Below are 20,311 nucleotides of genomic sequence, written 5' to 3'. Positions count from 1 at the left end.
TGCAGGAGATGCTGAGGTGACAGCGGAGAAGGAGAACAGGGACGACTTTTCCACACGTTTCGATGCTGGCATAAACAGTAACAATCGGCTCCGAATCCAGCGCCACGCCAGCACCGTTAACCATGGGCATTTTACAGCTTATTTGGTATTGAGACAGACCCAAGGAAATATTTCCACCACACCCGCCTCCCTAAAAGGGATAGAAGCGACGAAGGTAGGGGATACAAGGAATTTCAGTTTTGACAACAAATATGGATCCTTATATCAGTGATTTTTGAAGGGACGTGGGGGATTGCTGTGCAGAGTTGCCAAGGTCGTCCTTTGCACCAGAGCAAGCTTCCCAGAAATGTCCAGCAGTGACACTGTCAGGTAGATTCTGTGTTTTATTGATTGTAATGAATCTAAACTCCGTCGCTACCGAGAGCTGGAGCCTAAAGTAGCGCTACGCCAGGGTATTTAATGCTGCATGAGTCCAGGGGTGAGACCACTGCAACGGGCTCATCGGGCTTTCCTCATTAGCGCTGAATTATAAACACAAATAACATGCCATTGTAAGGAGAGATTTAAGTCTGAACACACTAAGTTTTTTCTCTCTCCTTGTGGTTGATTCGTAAATAACTGACAATACAGCTTATATTATATATACTATTTATTTAGGTGTATGTGCATGCCTATATGCGTCGGCCTTTCTCGTGGTCCCTCAGTCTGTACAAGCGAAAGTAAATAATTCAAAGCGGGGGGTATCGATTTGCTTTGTGAATCAGATTTTTCCTCTTTCACTGAAATCGTTTAATGGAGTAGGTTGGAGCTGGCAGGAATTATTACCCTTATTCCGCAGAGATGAATAAAATCACAGCGGTGCACGTTTTTTCATGACATAGAAAGAATGCCTCAGTGCCACGCGTTGCTAAGATTAATTGAACTCATTTGATTTTACAGTTTTCTTAATGTATTCCTATATTTTTGGAATATGGGTTTACTTTTTATTTTCCGGCAAATATTTGAACATCAATGAACGCCCAGTGACTGGATAAACCTATGATTTTATTGGTTTAAATCTAGAACACAAATATAGCACAGCCAAGAGAGTTCAAACTATTCTCACTGTAGTGGTCTGTATGTATGAATAGGCCTGTGTGTGGAATTGTGGAAGCGGAACAGAACAATCCAATAGAAATAGAATGCTTTTAATTTTTCCACAATTTAGGCTATACATCGAGTTGATAATTGTGTGAAATTTGCTAGAATACATGCACACATTAGTGTTCCTTTTGTTAGTATAGGTTCTTTATTTTACCATAACATATTGCCATGCAGGATTTCCAACATTCTTATCTTAGACTTAAATATTTATACTGTATTTTATCATGTGCGTCTATGTTGTCTTCTTCCTAGGGATTTAATGTGCCCACTTTCTGAAAGCCGAAGACAATTGAAGTGATATATCTAGCTGGCTATGTGACAATGTACGAAAAGTCTGAAAAGAAAAAATATATTATTATTATGTACGCATGTTGCATATTTGCAACGGAAATGTCAGTATCTAGGCTATATCTATATCGTTCAGCCAAGTAACAAAACTACTGTGGATGAAGCCGAGGAAATGGTGTTAGCTAAAATGTTTTGTGGCTCTGCCTTCCACTTAGACAAGTGGGAACAGTTTTCCATCATGTGGGAGAAAATGAAACTTCACTATGACTGTGTGCAGTTGATTCGTGATTAAAGACCAGTGGTGGGATTTATTCTTCATTTTCTTCTCCCCACTCTCTGATTTGGAAGATTACTATTTTGGAATGATACACTGCCTCAAACAAGTGTCTGGTATGATTTGAGGTTCAGTCTAATACTATACATTATACCTTTGATCTAATATTTTCCTAAAAGGCCTAGAGCCTCTGTGATTCTGCATTCTGAACTGCCACTGCCAAGGAAGCTTTTGAAGTGTTCAACCGAAAAGTGGAAACATAATTTAGCATTGTTTTTTCTGGTGAATAAATCTTAGGATTATTGAAAATTAATGGTAACATCTTACCAGATTTACAGCTTCACTCAGTTATGTCTGTTTAAAAATAAAAAAATGAAATAAATTCAAGCATTGTTTTTAAGTCAAAGTTTCCAGTGTAATGGAGGTAATTGGTTTTGAGTATCATACGATAAATATAATCTGTATTAGACTGATTCAAACTGTGGTTTCTGTTATTCTTTTCCCCTTATCTTTGCTACCTGGGTTCTCAATCGTTACAGTGAAGTTTAGCAATGGAGTCTTGGTGTTCATTTTTTATTATTGAAAGTCAGTGCCAGAATTTTGTACATTTTGTACATTTGCTGTGGCTATTACACTGCCTTTTATTAATTTAATTACTGATGTGACCGAAACCAAGTTTTCACAGTGTATGGAATCCAAACCTGTACAATCATCTCAATTCAAAGTGATTTGATTTTCTTTTAGAGCTTGATCCATGTGCTTTTGAAGCCAATATTACTTTATAGGAGATGGGGAACAATTTGGCACACAGTTAAAACCTGTAATGCTGTATAGATGTTGTACTGTTGTTGCTGTGTGCAAGATCAGGGATGAGGCATTTCAGGTTTGTTCCAAATGGGAAAACTGCCCCCCCTCCCCCGCTCTCACGGGAGAAAATACCAACACCATCAGGAATTATTTTGCCTGGGGCCCCCACATACTCTAGAATCGCCACTGCCTAAGACAATGGTTTTCAAGCCTTGTCCTGGACCTCTTCCTGTTTTTTCTTCCAGCAAAACTCTGGATTACTTAATTGAAACCTTTATTGAACTATTAATTTGCTTAATTTGACTTTTTTTTAAATTGTTTAGCATTCTAAAAGTTTGAGAATGCAGCTGCCTTATACCCTTTTATATTTTGCTAACTGGTTAAAATCTTTAGAAAGCCAATTATTGCTTCATTTAAATTGTGAGTTTACCTGGAACAAAAACATCCCCACGGGATCAGTGTTGAGAACCTTTTTCCTAAGAAATGGTGTATCATTGTTCAAGCACCACCAAGGTGTAGTGGGTTCGAAGCTGGAATGTGTTTCCCTACTTGGTCAGTCAGTGGTGATCCCTGTGGCTGATGGGATACCAGGGAGATTGCAGTGTTGTCAGTGAGACCTCAATAATTACACCCTTCCACAGCTTTAACTCTGATCTTTGTGCTCTACATTGTATTTGCAGTTTGAATGAATTTCTAAGGTTAAAAAGTGCTGCCGGTGTTCCACAGGGTACTATTAGTTATTTATATCCACATTTTGAATTAGTGTTTTTTTTTTTTTTTTTACTTTCTTCTTCTCCCCCAAAGCATTACTCACTGTATTCCACCACAGCATATCTCTGGCTTTCCTAACATGAGGGTGCAGCATGTACAGTAGACTATTATTTAATTACAGTGAATATTTGTCTTCATGTGTTTATTTATTTTTAGTGGAGGTACTTACATGTTGAAGGGTAAATTTAGACACAACACAGCAGTCTACTGACCCAGCACATGCAATGATTAGGATTGGCATGCTCTGTCCTGCAGAGGAATCCAAATAAAACAGAGGAAGCATTTAACACATGAGTAGGGACAGAGCAAAAAAAAGGCATAAAGGAAATGGCAACAGTATCCTCAAGGGGGGATGATCAGGGTCCAATCACAGAGTCCTGGGGGAGGGAGGTGAGCTGTGTGAAGCAATCCAGGCAAGAGATACAAATTATGTTAGTGTGGGATAAGGGAAAGCTTGACCCACTAAGAACAAAATATTAAGACATGCACAGGATGGATGTTCATCTTAAGCCAAAGTTATTCAGACTCAATCAATGTTATTCTGAAGTTCATTAATAAATACTTTTCAGAAAACTATGCTTTCCTGCGTTTCTTCTACACTGGTTGTAAAGAGCCCAGTTGACCAAACACAGTTAAGACAGGGGAGTGTGTAAGCTTTGGACGGCCACCCAGTAGAATTAAGCCTAATGTATAGTTTAATTAACCGTATTTGCTTTACTACCAGAGTTGCTAAGTAAGATTGTTTTAACATGAAGGGTGTGAATACAGGTACAGCTGTAGAATATGTGTATTTGAGTAAAGAAGCGCAATGTTTGTAAGATCAGAGTATGACAGAGGTTTTTAATTATGAGTCAAGCAATATGCTTAGAAATACTGGAAGAATATTCCACTTCAGGAGGATGCTTGTAGAAAAAATGATCTCTATGTATTGGTATTTGATTTGTAGCCAGAGAGAGGATTATAAAACAGTGGAATGGGTCAGTCTGACTTCTGTGACTGGGAATGAGATTGCAGATGGTGTGGGGAAACTTGAGGCATATGTTTTCATAGCAGAGTGCTTTGGCAGTGTAAGATGATGCAATAATGAGACAATACTGGGACTTGCAGGTCTGTTTTGCAGGTGCGACTTAGTGGCCTGATCATGAGAGCTCGGTTTTCTAGTGCACTTGAATTTGATATTGGACAGGCGGTTTTACTCTGTAACCTGAAATGTCATCTTGTTTTGAAAAATATGGTTGTTGATTTATATGAATATTGGTATTTTTGCTTTATACATCTAGCTTCTCCTCATATGCTCCAAAGTGATATGCACCATCTTATGTGGTTTGTAGTACGATGGTTTCCGATTACTAGCTGCAGTTTTAGGCTTAGGCTATATCTCAAATGTGTTTTTATTTATTTATTTTATTTTGCTTATAAGATGTGATTTCAAGTGCTAGTTTACAGGCAATTACCTCTCTGGGTGGCTGGAATGCAAATATGCATTTTACTGTGTACCATTCCTCCTCCTGAGTGCTTCTCGACCTCTTCATACTTTAGTGAAATCTTATTTACAATTCCTATGTAGATTCTAATAATTGATTTTTTTAAATACCTTTTTTTGTAGAATATATTTGTTCTTTATCAGTGAAATGTCTGTGTAAGATCTGGGTATTTAAAATATATGTTCATAATGGGACCGTTATGAACAAAGCCTTAAAAGATTCATAAAATTTCAATTGACATGCTTTGATTTTGAATATGAAACTTCACATGCCAGGCATCTGAATCTGATCTAAAGAAATCAATCAAGACATCAGCCACACATATCCCAAAAAATAAGGGAGAATTATGTCCAATCCACAAGTGATGTGTATAAAGTTTAAGCATAGATCAAATAGACGGGTATTTAAAATCACAAAAACATAGAATGGAAAAATAAATTTGATTACGACATGAGTGAGCGGATTTGAGGCGAATAGGTAATGCACACCAGCATGTGTTTGATGGTAAATATCTACTGTGGCTAATAAACATAAATACTGACAGAACGTGTTTGTGTGTGGATACACACACTTGTTACTGTAATAGTAACTCAACACATTTCAGGAGTTATTGCATATTTATTTGTTGAAATACCTTATTACTAATTTCACTTTTTCTGTACCTTTACAATGAATGATTAAGCTATATACAAAACAATAATTAGGCTAACATTAATAGCAGTGCTGCTCTGATTTTGTTACAATCCAGGGTGACTTATCGTTTACATAAGAAGCATGTTAAGCATTACCAGTGCAGTAATACAATCAATACAACATACAATTTAAGCATTACAAAAGTGTAGTGATGCTAATGGTACCAAATACTATAGGCAACAAGTAACAAGTTACAAAATACAGTTCATTCCTATATATTTGTTAAGGTGGGGGAGGGGTGGCACCGGGCTTCCTGTGCTGGAGAGGCAGAGTGGAGAGCCTGGGAGACAGAGTATGTCAGGGTGAGATAACAGTTATAGAGAAGAATAATTGAACAGAAGTATTTACAAGCTGCCACAGAGAGAGACAGGAGAGTACAGGTGAGAGGTAGCCATCTTGTTGTTTGACTGGTTTCAGAATAGTCTTAGCATTGCTCATTTTGTTTTAAGTTTGCCTTAAATTGACGTTAGCATTGTCTGTAGTTTGCCTAAATTGAAGTCAATTCAGTTCAGCTGCTGAGTTGGTGAAAGTAAACAGGTTGTAGAAGGGAGTTTCTGTCTAGGACTAGCAGGAATTCTGTTGCAGGAGGAGCCAGGTGGGGCCAGTTAGGTGTGAATTGGGGGTAGGTAGACAAAAGCTACTTAAAGCAGCTGTTGAGAAAGAGCTGTGCTGTTTCTCGCTGACAAAAGTTAGGCAGTTGACTAGCAGCAGGAACCAAGAGAAGTATAAAGAAACAAACAAACAAAAAAAGTAACATTTAGAAGCATGTGGCCACTACAGTGTCAGATTTGCAGAATGATTGCCTTCCTGGATGAACTCATTCAAGAAGGCTTCATTTGTGAACGTTGTCGGCAGGTTGAAATCCTAGAGATCAAGGTTTGTGATCTTGAGGCTCAGCTTGTCGATCTGCGCTGTATTAGGGATATAGAAGAATTGGTCAATCAGCCCATGAGAGAGATGGTGTGCACGCCAAAACCTAGGAGAGTTGAGACCTTAGAGCAGGACAGTGTAGAGAACTGCTGGGTTACAGTAGGTCGTAACCGCAGAAAAGGTCGTGCACAACCCCTAGAGACACCCCAAGAGCTTGAATTGCCCAACAGGTTCCAACTGCTGGACATCGAGTTGGATAGTGACAGCTCAGAGGGTGATGGGGGGGCAGCTGAGCACCAGAGCACCATGGTGCCCACTCCCCCCCAGAAGAAGGAGGTAGTTATAGTAGGAGACTCAATTCTTAGAGGTGTAGATCACACAATGTGTTCTAGTGACAAGGAGACCCGCATGGTATCTTGCCTGCCTGGTGCTCAGGTTGCAGAGCTCCCTAAACTAGTAGACGGGCTACTGGCCAAAGTCGGGGGGAATCCACTGGTCATGGTCCACATTGGAACCAATGACATAGGAAAAGGTAGGACAGAGGTTCTGCATGACAAATTTAAAGAGTTAAGAACAAAACTAAAGAGCAGAACCTCCACGGTAGTTTTCTCTGAAATACTTCCGGTACCACGTGCCAGGCCAGGGAGACAGGCAGAGATTAGAAAGTTTAACACGTGGTTGAAAGCTTGGTGTAGGGAAGAGGGGTTTAGGTTTTTGGAGCATTGGTCTTTCTTCTGGGATAGATGGGACCTGTACAAACTGGACGGTCTACATCTAAACAGAAGGGGGGCTAATGCATTGGGAGAGCGTATGTGCAGTGAAATTGAGAATCATTTAAACTAGGAACCAAGCGGGAAGGGAGCTCTGACAATGGGAGATGTTCCACTATGGAAAGAAAACCAAGGGAAACTGCTAGTAGGAAAGTCATGAATTGTTTGTACCTCAATGCCAGGAGTATAAGATACAAGATGTTAGACTTGGAAGCCACAGTGCTGGCGTGTGACTATGATGTTGTAAGAGTGACAGAAACATTGCTTACAGAAAATGATGGGGATGAATACAAGTTGGAAGGATACACACAGTTTAGGAAAGACAGGCAAAATTGAAGAGGGGGTGGGGTAGCATTATATGTGAAAAATGACATTGAGGCAGAAGAACTTGTATTAGATCTCAGTAACGGAACAGAATCTTTGTGGGTGAAACTTTTGAACAAGAGATCTGGAGGATTAGCGGTAGGAGTGTGTTACAGGCCACCAAACTCAGATATTCAGAAAGATGCTGCATTATACATTATTATATGTTATTATATTATATGTTATAATGGGGGATTTCAATTTCCCAAACTTAGACTGGGAAAGCCCAGTGGGGACTACAGAAGCAGAAATAGAAATGGTTGAGATGGTAAATGACTGCTTTCTAACTCAATTTGTCAAGGAACCAACCAGAGAGAGCACATGTATTGACTTGATCTTTTCAAATGACCAAGATAGAGACAGGGGGATAGTAGTTAGAGAAACAATGGCAAATTGTGATCACAATATGGTTAGCTTTGAGGCATTCTTTCAAAAAACAAGGTCCAAGTCTAAAACAATGGTCTACAATTTTAGAAAAGCAAACCTTGAAGGTATGAGACAGCACTTAGAAGAGGTAGACTGGAGCACACTGGATACAGAGTTAGTTGAAAATGGATGGGTATATTTTAAGAATATACTACTACTATATACTATATATACTACTAAATGTTGTATAGCGCATACAAAAGGGATGGTGATGAAACAAAATACATAGAATATGTTGAGCTGCAAAAAGATCTTAAAGGGATCAGGAAAGCAAAGAGGGAAATGGAAAGAAAGATAGCTCTTGGAGCTAAAACCAATGCAAAGAGCTTTTTTCAATATTACAACAGCAAGCGGTCAATAAAGGAGGAGGTGAAACAGATAAAGGGCAGAAATTGAGGTATCTTGGAAAATGAACAAGATGTGGCAAATATTCTAAATGAGTATTTCACAGAGGTTTTTACAAAAGAAAAAACAGATGACATGCCACAGGTTGACAATCAGTCCAGTCAAACCCTAAGAGAGATCTGGATAAATGAGCAGGAGGTACTAAAGTGACTAGCAGAATTATAAACAAACAAATCACCTGGGCCAGATGGGATATTTCCAACAGTACTTAAATAAATGAGGGAAATTATTTATAGGCCGCTAACTCGATTATTCCAAATGACACTTAGAACAGGGGATGTGCCAACTGACTGGAAGACAGCAAATGTCATACCAATCCACAAGAAAGGGGACAAAACTGAGCCAGGAAATTACAGACCAATCAGTCTCACCTGCATCACCTGTAAAATGTTGGAAAAAATGATTAGACAGAAAATAGAGGAGCATCTCAATGAAAACCATATTCTTGGAGATAGTCAACATGGGTTTAGACAAGGCAGATCATGTCTTACTAATTTATTAAAACATTTTGAACATGCAACTGCAGCTGTAGATCATGTGAAAGCATATGCTATGATATACTTAGATTTCCAAAGATTTGATAGATTTGATAAGGTTCCACACCAAAGACTGATCCTCAAATTGGAAGCTGTAGGCATTCAGGGTAATGTAAGTAGATGGATTATGAACTGGTTGATGTATAGGAAACAGAGGGTGTCGATTAGAGGAGTCACTTCTAACTGGAGTGAGGTTGTTAGTGGAGTTCCACAGCAATCAGTACTAGGGCCTTTGCTTTTCCTAAAATATATTAATGATCTGGACTCTGGGATAGTTAGCAAACTTGTCAAATTTGCAGATGATACTAAAATAGGTGGCTCAGCAGATACAATCTTGGCAGCACAGGCTATTCAGAGGGACTTAGATAATATTCAGTTGTGGGCTGACACCTGGCAAATTAAATTAAATGTGGACAAGTACAAGGTAATACATGCAGGTAACAAAAATGTCCACTATAATTAACTATGGGAGGTACAGATCTAGATGAAGTAACGCATGAGAAAGACCTAGGAGTCTATGTGGACTCCTCACTTTCTCCATCCAAGCAATGTGGGGAAGCAATAAAAAAGGCAAACAGAATGCTAGGGTATATTGTCAAAAGTGTAGAATTTAAAACAAGGGAAGTAATGTTAAGACTGTACAATGCGCTAGTTAGACCTCATCTGGAATACTGTGTACAGTTCTGGGCACCACACTTCAAGAAGGATATTGCTGCTTTAGAGGCAGTTCAGAGGAGAGCAACCAGACTTATTCCAGGTCTGAAGGGAAAGTCCTACTCGGAGAGACTGAGGGAACTGAACCTTTTCACCCTGGAACAGAGGAGACTACGTGGGGACTTGATCCAAGTCTTCAAAATCCTGAAAGGCATCGACCACATCAAACCAGAGAAGCTTTTCCAGATCAGCAGGGACACACGCACCCAGGGACACAAATGGAAATTGGGCTTCAAGGCATTCAAAACGGAAAACAGGAGACACTTCTTCACACAGAGAGTAGTCACAATCTGGAATAAACTACCCAGTGGTATAAGCTGAAAGTTTGGGAACATTTAAAAATAGTCTGGATAGGATCCTTGGATCACTTAGATATTAATGAACACCAAATGAGCACGATGGGTCGAATGGCCCCCTCTCATTTGTAAACTTTCTTATGTTCTTAATTGGAGATTATGGTTTCAAACGTGAACTTTGTTTGCTGCTTTATTTGTGTCTGTAATTAGATCTATGGTTAGAGAAGGACTTGTGTCTTATGTGTTTAGTTTAGGCTTGAGATGAGCTAGGGTTTTATTTTAGTTCTATATGCTTGTTTTGTTTGAGCACTGGCACACTGTCTTAAACCCACACTTTTGCACCTGAACCGTGTTGCGTGTTGTTTTCCTGAGCCCCGCCTTTCAGAGCCCTGGCATCGTGTCTAGCCCTACACAGTGCCACAATAAGTAAGAAGGAGCATAAAGAAACAGTTAGATTACATAAAGTGCATATTAGTAAGACTGCTGAACAGCTCAGGAGAATAGGCTGCTGTTTTGTACTTTGATGTGTCTTAAGTAACTGGCTCTGCAGGAAGGGGAGTGGAGAGGGGGTCAAGTTTGTCTTCTGGAGCAGGAGGACCAGAGAAATCTGTATGCAGTGTAAGGAGAGATGCTTGTCTGTAGGTAGCTCGGTGCAGTTGGGTCGAGACAATGGTAGGAAAGAGCCAAAGTGTGGAACTGGATGCAAGCCGAGACTGGGAGCCAGTGAAGGGAGCAAATCGAGGCAGAGAACATCAGATGAATGCCCGAATTCTGAATGAGCTGAAGTGGGCTGGTAGCAGTTGCCGTAAACCAGGTGGTAGAGAACATGGGTCTGGACAAGTAGCTTATAGCTGTCATCAACAACACAGACCTCTATTTCACTGGCACAGTCCTATTCAATCGTATCACAACGTAAGCAAATTGTCAACTATAAACGTGACCAGCTAAATTTTTTCAATTGCACCCTTGTGACCAATTAAAAATTATCGCACTGCCAAGAGAAAGGGTTGCAAATGTGACGTGCTGTTATGTGATGTGTTTGCAGTTTAAAGCCCTGTGCAATTGAAGTGGAGAGATTAGTGGAAGGTGAAGAAGAGAATATCAGATTTGGAAAGGTTAAGCTTGAGATGATCTGAGTGTATCCACGAGGAGATTGCAGAGAGATGGGAAGAGATGCGAGTAGGAATGTGGGGGTCACTGACTCTTGACTCTTCTGGTAAGGCTTACCACTAGATGTTGGAACATTGTTGTGGACATTTGTTTCCATTCAGCCATAAGAGCGTTAGTGAGGTTGGCCACTAATGTTGGGTGATTATGCCTGGCTCGGAGTCGGCATTCCAATTCATCCCAAAGGTGATCGATGGGGTTGAGGTCAGGACTCACTCTTTATGCTTTACATAATTGGAGACAGCATAATAAATACTTTTCTGTTAAGATATATTAAAAGATGTTAAGAAGAACTAAATGTGTATAGACAACATTATATTCAGACAAGAAAACGTTTCCATGTGCAAGAATAAATATTTGCCATTTATTTTTATTATTATTGTTATTGTAATCATCGTCAAGATATGTGCTAGTAGATATGTATTTTAAATGGTACAACTTGACTCCCTTAACGTATTACTCTTACTACAGATTTATAACTGCAAACAACACTTTTTGCAGTATTATTTTTAATTAGCAGACGTCCTTAACCAGGGCAAGTTGCAGTTGAAACAAAATACAAACATTTCAAGATGAATCATACAGTAACAGCAATATAGCAAGTTATAATTTAACTAAAGTGTGCACGTTTCAGTCATGGCGTTTATGGACTTATGGACGTATTTATTAAACCAGATCTGCTGTATTTATTTATTAATTAATTTAACTTTTAAATGGGCACTCGTTAACTAAATCGTGTTCGCCTTCACACTGATTGTCTCTGCGGGGCTGTTATACAACAGACCTGCACACCATTCACAAAACGACAGCCTGAAACACTGTCCAGCTGTTCATAAAATATTAATAAAATCGGCTGTTACTGCTCTGATTATTGTCCTTCAGTTTATTTTTAACTAGTCACGGCACTACACCGGGTCCTGTGAAATCCAAGTTTTTAATAAACTTGGATATTAACTGTAAGCAGTAAAACATTTAATTGTTTCTGTATATGGATTTCACTCCGTGCTGCTAAAAAAACTAATTTCTTCATGATCCCACACGGCATCTGAGATTATATCATCTGACATAATGTAACTGATCTCTTCCCTGTCTGTCTGCAAGTGAAGCACACATCTCTGCTTCTGAAAGCGAAGTATTGGGCGTGACGGATGCTTTCAGCCACGTCTGGCAGCAGATAGTTAACCGTACACAAAACCTGGAAACGCCCGTATAAGCGTCCGTGGCTGGACGCATCCGCCAGGGACATAATCACAGTGTGTTCATTTGTAGTATTCTTTGGGGGCATGTATGAAAGAACACTTGGGTAAAGAGCTAATACTGCGAACAGAGACCAGCTTCTGGCCAGCACTGCTTACCTGCCCCCAATTAGACTCAACCAAATCATAAAGATAACCAAAACCTCCTATCTGGAACATTGGAACAATGAAACCAAATCCCAAAGTAAACTGGATTGCTATCGGGCCCTAAACAGAGAATACACCCTGGCAGAGTATCTCTTCACTGTCAGAGATACGAAGCAGAGACGGATCCTGATCAAGTACAGGCTCAGTGACCACAGCCTGGCCATAGAGACGGGCCGACACAGGCAGAGCTGGCTGCCCAGAGAGGAGCGGCGCTGTGGTCACTGCGAGACAGGAGAGGTCGAGACAGAGATGCACTTCCTCCTCCCCTGCAATAAATATGCCAAATTAAGGGACACATTCTTTAATAAATTCATAAATATTTTAAAATCATTTTCTGAATTGATAAATGAAAAAAAAAATAGCTATCCTCCTGTGGCAGGGACACACAGCCCCCCTGGCCGTCCAATATTTAGCCGCCTGCCACAGCCTGAGAGGCTCACTGTGAAAACATACATGAGCACCAGCTGTAAACTTGTAAACTATAAATAAAGTAAATGTACATGTTTATTAAGATTTTATTTATAAATTATATTGTACTGTTTCAATTTTTTTTTTCTCCTTTTTCTTACCTTTTATTATTTTTCAATGTATGTATACAATATCAACTGCTTTGGCAACACTACGAAACTGTTTGTCATGCCAATAAAGCACCCTTGAATTGAATTGAAATTGAGATTAATCTCTCCTGCCTGTGACACTCATAATGAATGATATGTTGAAAGATTGCAATGTTCTAGCAAAATGTTTCGCATTTTGGATGTAAGACACACATAGTCCATTACAAACTACAGGTTTGCTCATTTCTTACCCACTTATCCTGTTGAATGTCTCATCCAGAAAGAAGTCTGAAACTTCGTTAAATTCAATGGCAAAGACTATTGTCTTAAATACATGTTAAGTGTAAAAGACAATTATAGTGAAAAACCCAACACATTGAAAATAATTAATCCTATTAGGTAATGAAAAATATACTAGAGGTAAGCTTGCACTTTGAAAAAGACTAATGAATGGCATGAGCTCTGTTTTTGTATGAAATGATTGAAGAGATCAAGGGACAGTTGATGAGATCAAGGGACAGTTGGTGAGTCCAAGGATGTAGCCTGGCAGGTTTTTCCTCGGCAGAACCTACAGTCAGTCCTCAAGATGTGAGTGTATTTTAAACTTCATTCTGGCTGGGAATAGCAATTGAGTACTTTTCACCTCTGAAGCTGCATAATAATATTCCTAATTTTAGGTCTCTTTTAGGGTATAGGATTTCATTTCGGTTGTCTATTCAAGTTACCTGTGTCCTTCCCTTTTTTATATACAGTATTTGTATACCAGCTAAAGCTATGGAGTGATGATGATGTCAGGGATTGTCTCTCATGCATTACAGCAAGCTGTCTCATCCCTGTCTGAACACCTCCATGTTTTGAGGTGAATGTTTTGCATTCTATAATGAATGTAATATAAAGACTATTATCTGGGTGTGGCCCAACAGTACCCATTTACTATACTTCACACATGGTTTATTGGGGCTCCCATGTGGTTCTACCAGTAAAAGCTCCCATTCAGAGTGCAGGGTTTTTCCAATGGCCCCAAGGGTTTAAAATAAATGCTGGCCATTTTAATGTAGTTGAGTGCTACCAGGGGTCTGCACACAAATGGACTAGTGCCCTCTGGGTTGCCAGAATTATGTTTCTCAGAGAATGCTTAGCTCACTGTGCAACAATTACCTCTGTTACTGATCCTGTTTCTGCATCAGTCCTTTGCCTTTGCTTTATGATGTGTACTTCTGAGGATATGTCTAGGCCAGTGGTTCCCAACCCTGATCATGGAGTCTCCCTGTGTCTGTTGGTGTTCATTCTAGCCCAAATCTCGGCTACTATCCTAAAGGCAATGCTGAAATAAGGAAATGTCATTCATTCCAATAATACATTTTATCTAGTTTAATTTGAGTACGTATGTTTGTATCATCTGTCCAGATTGAACTCTAAGAGCAAAATCCACAAATAAAATATGCTTTAAATTCCAACATGTGCAGCAGGTTTAGTCCCTAATGAACACTAGAGTGACTTTTGCACACTGATTTTCTGCAATGAGGGCTTTATGAAGTTGTTCTCAACAGTGGAGTGATATTTTGATTTGGAAGACAAGGCAGAAAGTGTTGGTGTGACATCTTCACTGACCTGTCAGGACCACCCAGTCTAACCCAGGGGCTAACCTTAATTGAAAAAATGTACAACTCTAAGCTGCTCTCTACAGATGTGAGGAAAGTGAAGGTGCCTGTATATTTTGCAGGAATGGAGTACATCAGAACAGACCTGCCAACACAGACCCCGATTATGTCTGTTAACACGAGACTGACAGGGACACCTGTGAAACTCTCCCTCTCACGACTAATGGACAGCTTGTAGACGGCCGTGCAGTATCAAGTTGTCAGCTGCTTGAAGGCAAGGGAAATATGGGCTTTGAAAAATGACTGATGGGCTGTAAATGTACTGTGGATTCCCTGTGGTTTACAACCCTGGTTATGTGTGGTACTTGTGTCCTGCTGGTTTTTGTTCCAGTTGAATTAACTTTTGTCTTATTTAAACTGTGCCAGTTGTTTACAGTTCTTGAAACTGATTGTTGAGTTAAGTTGCTGTAAATGGGTTCGAATGAAAACCAGCAGACACAGGGGAGTTCCAGGGCCTGGGTTGGGAACCATTGGTTTAAACCTTTAAAAGAGATGCTTTTCAGTCTGTTGTGTTGTCTGTCTGCCGTGCCATGGTGTCAAGATAAAGTGGGGATGAAAGCTTTTGAGTCAAATGCAAGTTGAACACTTCACAGGTACCTTCTCTGATGGACAGGCTGTTATGCTTTCTGTACTGTACCTAATGCTTGGTCTGCTACAACAAGCTTAAGTTAAATCTGCTGCACTCTGTGACAGGCTATCAGTTCCCAAGATGAAGTACAGATAGCAACATTTCCAAATAAATCTATACTATGCAGCATTGTTTTTGGTCTGACATTCCAGATTACTTCAGAATGGAGATATCAAGATATAGTGAGGGGAAAAAAGTATTTGATCCCCTGCGGATTTTGTATGTTTGCCCACTGACAAAGAAATGATCAGTCTATAATTTTAATGGTAGGTGTATTTTAACAGTGAGAGACAGAATAACAAAAAAATCCAGAAAAACACATTTCAAAAAAGTTATACATTGATTTGCATGTTAATGAAGGAAATAAGTATTTGACCCCTTCAACTTAGTACTTGGTGGCAAAACCCTTGTTGGCAATCACAGAGGTCAGACGTTTATTGTAGTTGGCCACCAGGTTTGCACAGATCTCAGGAGGGATTTTGTCCCACTCCTCTTTGCAGATCCTCTCCAAGTCATTAAGGTTTCGAGGTTGACGTTTGGGAACTCGAACCTTCAGCTCCCTCCACAGATTTTCTATGGGATTAAGGTCTGGAGACTGGCTAGGCCACTCCAGGACCTTAATGTGCTTCTTCTTGAGCCACTCCTTTGTTGCCTTGGCTGTGTGTTTGGGTCATTGTCATGCTGGAATACCCATCCACGACCCATTTTCAATGCCCTGGCTGAGGGAAGGAGGTTCTCACCCAAAATTTGACGGTACATGGCCCCATCCATCGTCCCTTTGATGCTGTGCAGTTGTCCTGTCCCCTTAGCAGAAAAACACCCACAAAGTATAATGTTTCCACCTCCATGTTTGACGGTGGGGATGGTGTTCTTGGGGTCATTCCTCCTCCTCCAAACACGGTGAGTTGAGTTGATGCCAAAGAGCTCGATTTTGGTCTCATCTGACCACAGCACATTCACCCAGTTCTCCTCGGAATCATTCAGATGTTCGTTGGGAAACTTCAGATGGGCCTTTACATGTGCTTTCTTTGAAATGTGTTTTTTTCTGGATTTTTTTGTTGTTATTCTGTCTCTCACTGTTAAAATACACCTACCATTAAAATTATAGACTGATCATTTCTTTGTCAGTGGGCAAACGTACAAAATCAGCAGGGGATCAAATACTTTATTCCCTCACTGTACATATATAAATGAGATACTAAAGACTTTGGCACAATAGCAAAACACAAATTACTTGTACCCTGTCGTGTTTTGAAGTATAAGCAGTAGAAAATGGCCTCTCACAAGGAAATAAAGTGCAATAGGCTACAGGTCTGTAATTTGCAATTCACAGGTTTTATTTGGTCTGGGCCTTATTCAAGTCTTAGTGTCCTGCACTCTCATTTCTCTCACTTTCTTACCTTGACCCTCTGTCTCTGTGATATTGCACAAATTGAATGTCTGCTTTATTATGGTGGCAGTACTGACAGCTGTATAGTCAAAGTGCATAGCTTATTTGCTAACAAGTTCTGCTATAAAGTCCATAACATATTGTATTGAGAAAAACAACAGCCTAAGAAAAACCCTGAGGGGTTAATGTTATTACAATGATGAAAAGTGCAGTTGATTGACAAAGGTGTATTGTATAAGGTAGACAAATGAGCAGCTTGTTACCTGTTGCTTATGGCAATGATGTTTATTGGTAATTAGGTACCAAAATACAGGTCTTTGGTTTTCTGCTACAGGGCAATCTGTGGCACAACAAAGTGAAGCTGTGCTTACATTTCTATAAAAAGATTGTGAACAAAGCATTACTTTTTCTTTATAGGGTTCTGGGTTTGAAAATGCTCACTTTTCTTTTTCTTTTTTTAAGCAAGATACAGTTAAGGAATATGATCTTATCTGCACTTGATACAAAATAGTGTTTTGGGCTCTGTGTTTTGATGCTAGAAATCTTATATATGTGTTTGTGTGTGTGTATACACCGATCAGCCATAACATTATGACCACCTGCCTAATATTGTATAGGTCCCAAAACAGCCCTGACCCGTCGAGGTATGGACTCCACTAGACCTCTGAAGGTGTGCTGTGGTATCTGGCACCAAGACGTTAGCAGCAGATCCTTTAAGTCCTGTAAATTGAACTCATGATTCATCAGACCAGGCCACCTTCTTCAATTGCTCCGTGGTCCAGTTCTGATGCTCACGTGCACATTGTAGGTGCTTTCGGCAGTGGACTGGGGTCAGCATGGGCACCCTGACTGGTCTGCGGCTACGCAGCCCCATACGCTACAAACTGCGATGCACTGTGTGTTCTGACACCTTTCTATCAGAACCAGCATTAACTCTTTCAGCAATTTGAGCTACATTAGCTCATCTGTTAGATCGGACCACAGGGGCCAGCCTTCGCTCCCCACGTGCATCAATGAGCCTTAGCCGCCGATGACCCTGTCACCGGTTCACCGCTTTTCCTTCCTTGGACCACTTTTGATAGGTACACCCCACAAGAGCTGCAGTTTTAGAGATGCTCTGACCCAGTTGTCTAGCCATCACAATTTGGCCCTTGTCAAAGTCGCTCAGATCCTTACGCTTGCCATTTTTCCTGCTTCTAACACATCAACTTTGAGGACAAAATGTTAACTTGCTGCCTAATCCCACCCACTGACAGGTGCCATGATAACGAGATTATCAGTGTTATTCACTTTACCTGTCAGTGGTCATAATGTTATGGCTGATCGGTGTATGTATGTATGTGTGTGTATATGTACACTACCAGTCAAAAGTTTTAGAACACCTAAATTTTTCCAGTTTTTACTGAAATTTACACAGTTTAATGTCTAAATGTACTGTGAAATTAAAGCATATAACAAATAAACAATTGGAGATAAAGAAATCTGTGTGCTTCTCTTAAATCCTATGTGTACTCTTCACTTCACAAGTGTTTGGTATCTCATCAAGGCTGAGACTCTCATCTTTCTAACGACGTGAAGTATTCTCTGATGTGAAAAAAAAAAATTGTATAGCCCCCCCTCCCCCTTCATTTACAGCACCCCCCGCATTCTGAGATGGGGTAGTGGGGGGATACTTGGTCTGACTAGGAATACAAAATCTTTCAAAATATTGACAATTATTGACATATTCTGGAACAAGACAGTCTACTGATCAAAACAAGACCATCCACGTTTTGGTAGAAGCAACACACACCCGTAGAGAGCTCAAAATGTCAAGATGGAAAACTCTGTTTACAGTGTACTAATAAATAAATTACATAGTTGGATCTGAACTCTGTGTTTGATAGGACATAAAATAATAATCGTTTGGTTGTTCTGAACAAAACAAGCCTATTTGCAAACAAATGCGATCGAAACTGAGTGATCTGTGACCGTCTGAATGAGATCAGTATCTCATTGCGCGTTTACCCCCCAGGCTCTGAATGACTGTGGACGACACTATAAATCGGATGTGTTTGAGAATGAAACGCGCTGGTAGCCAAGAGAATAAGCTTTCAACGATGTGCGCATTGTAGGAAGACAGTGTAACTTCTATGCACAGGAGCTGTGCGTAACACTGACAAATAATGCTTAAGAGGGTATAGTAACACAGTATAACTCTGAAATGTACATTATTTTTCTCTGGCAGTTTACTGCTTACCTTTGTATCATTTCAGGTTATTCTCTGGACTTGAACTGCTTAAATTTCAATACAAACTGGAAAAATGTTGGTGTTCTAAAACTTTTGACCAGTAGTGTATGTATATACATACATACATACATACATACATAATTAAAAAAAAGAAAGGTGTGGAAGGTGTGCATTTCTGTTATGACCTTTGAACCCTTCCAGAGAGATGTGGATATATTTAACCCGATCCTCCTCCTGAGATTTACTATAGTCAATATTAAAATGTGGGTAATGCATTATTCTAATAATTCACTCATTCCTGTCCATTAAGTGGCAATCATGTATCCTGATAAGTATCCTATTAATAACAGGCTATTATAATATACTAGACATCAAAATCTAATCTTTATGCATCAGAATAAGACCCCATGTCAACTATTATCTATTATTGAAAATGTCTCTCTCAATTCACTGCTGCAAAATCACACAATTTCTAGATTCTTTAAATCCTACAAATTATGTTAGTTGTGTAAAAATCGTTTATCTTAATTTTACTAATTCAAGGCAGTGATTATTGTATGGATTGTAAATAAATGACAATTAATTACTGTAGTATAATTTTAAATTATAGGTATAGTATGTCATACCCCAACTACTTTGAAGATGGCCATTATCACCATTGCTCTTTAATTGCATTACCACTGAATTGAATGTCCTATTGGATCAGTGGTCCTAGGGACAACCCTGGTCTGAGGTATAGCTAGGGTCATGTGTTTCGCATGATTGAAATATAGCTTAAAATGCCAAGTCATGCAAAATGCAGGGCTCTAAATCACTGGATATTTTGATTTTTATTCCAACCAATTTGTCAGTATTTGTGCCATTCATTGACATGAAGTAAAATTAATATGACGTAAAGTCACTTATTGAAAACTTCTATAAAGGCTGATGGATTGGGGTTCTTCAGGACTAGACTTTCAGACTATGACTGCAGCTGGGACCCTACATTTTAGTACTTCATCATTGTCTAGGTTGACATACACTATAAGCATTATTCTAAATGTGGACCCATCATGCTCTAAAACAGGGTTCGTCAGCTCCTGCTCTCAAGTGCCACAAACTAGCAATGTCTATGGCAGGGGTTTTCAAACCGGTCCTGGAGTACCCCCTGCCCTGCTGGTTTTTGTTCCAACCTAGGTCTTTATTACTTAATTGAATTGTATTTTGCTTTGTTAGAGCAATTAAGGATTCAATTAAGCAATTAACCACTGGTCTAAGGTGTTTAAGAGTAGGATGTTTAATGCCTCGCTTCCACTGACTTAAGCGTCTGTGCCATGCCATGCCGTGCCGGACGCGTCCCAGAGCTTTTTTGTAAAACCAGTCCTTCCCCTCTTATGGGAGGAGCAGAGCGATTGTGGGTTTGGTTTGTGTTTCGTTTTAAAAACAAAGACAGAGA

General features: G+C 39.7%; 1 protein-coding gene across 2 annotated transcripts in view; it reads left to right on the top strand.

The window, feature by feature from the left end:
• The window catches only part of LOC136716739 (tau-tubulin kinase 2), an 81,507-nt gene continuing 61,196 nt past the window's right edge, over positions 1 to 20,311 (top strand). For both annotated transcript variants that reach the window (XM_066694097.1, XM_066694096.1), the window contains exon 1: positions 1 to 214. The gene's annotated coding sequence lies outside the window, so the exon portion shown is untranslated. The remainder of the gene's footprint in view (positions 215 to 20,311) is intronic.

Source organism: Amia ocellicauda, chromosome 21 (assembly GCF_036373705.1).
Source record: "Amia ocellicauda isolate fAmiCal2 chromosome 21, fAmiCal2.hap1, whole genome shotgun sequence".
NCBI classification, from domain to species: domain Eukaryota; kingdom Metazoa; phylum Chordata; class Actinopteri; order Amiiformes; family Amiidae; genus Amia; species Amia ocellicauda.
This window is presented reverse-complemented; position numbering and strand designations above follow the sequence as displayed.